Genomic DNA, 1,334 nt, shown 5'->3' on the forward strand with positions numbered 1-1,334 from the left:
TTTTGTACAGATGCATTTTCAAATTGTATGTGCAGTGTAACTGGAAAATAATTCAGCTAATATTAGGTGTAATTAATGATAGTGAGACTGTAAAAAATCATATCATTATTCTATGTATAGAAAAGTTATTTAAGATTTATTAAAGCTTCTTTTACATGGGTGTCATCTTTGAGATATGGAGTAGAATTTTGATTTGGGTTGATTGTGTAGGCCTGGAGTTTTTACACCTTGTGTTGCTTGTGGAAGTAGGGGAAATGAGATGGTTGTTGTTTTTGCTGTTGTACTCCCAGTTATTTGAAATGTAGTTGAAAGAAAGGGTTTTGTTTCATTCTGAACCTTACAGATTCAGTTTGGGAAAAATATGATAATTTGGAGAAAAAGAAGATACCAGTTGTTAACAACAGTGTCTCCACACTAATATATTATTATATTACCATTTAGTCAGATTCTTGGCTACTTTTACACAACCTGGTTAAGGAAATGCTATATAGAGAATGTTGACATTTGTAGAGGGTAAAACTACAATGCAGGAAAGCAGAACTCACTATTTCATAGAAGTCCATACTCACAGCAATAGTATATAAGATACCTTTTTTCTTTGCTGAAGGTAATTTCAACCTTCTTTGAAGGAAAATGATCCATATACTACTACAATATTAACCAGCTCTATGCATAAAACCTTACAAAATAGTTTGGAATATTCTTGTGATGTTCATTGACATTGACCAGTGGCCCCATTTCTGACCTGAATCACGGGACAAAATTATTGTGCAAAACCTTAAACAAAAAGGACCCCAGTAAGATCATTGCTCTTGGTTTTGTTTTTACTATGCCTTTAAATTTGCCATGATTCAGTGATCTGAGCTGAAGGGCTGTAGGGCACTTTGGCTCTACAACCCATACCACCCTACCATCTATTTCAGAAGGACAACCACATTGCTTAAACACGCAGTTTGCCCATGGGAAATAGTTAGGTTTCATTTTAAGTAATGGAATTTTTGAAAAATCACAATTTGTATCTGTCAATATCAAAATCATTAACATTCTTGAGAGTTCTATGTGTTGTTACCAGTAATTGTCACAAATAATGTGAAAGTATTACTTTCCTATTTTGTCCTTACACTACACAAGTATATATGACTATGTGCATATATTCACTGTATACTTGGAAATGAAGGTACATTTTAATAAATCAGTAAAATGTAAAAGTTGAAAATAACTGAAAGACCACTGTCTTTCTAAAGCAGGCTAGCTTCTGATGAGCTGATGGTAGTTTAACCAACAATTATATTTTAATTCAAATTCAAAACACTTTATTCCATTAGTTACGTTTT

This window comes from Penaeus monodon, chromosome 15, assembly GCF_015228065.2.
Source record: "Penaeus monodon isolate SGIC_2016 chromosome 15, NSTDA_Pmon_1, whole genome shotgun sequence".
In the NCBI taxonomy this organism is placed as follows: domain Eukaryota; kingdom Metazoa; phylum Arthropoda; class Malacostraca; order Decapoda; family Penaeidae; genus Penaeus; species Penaeus monodon.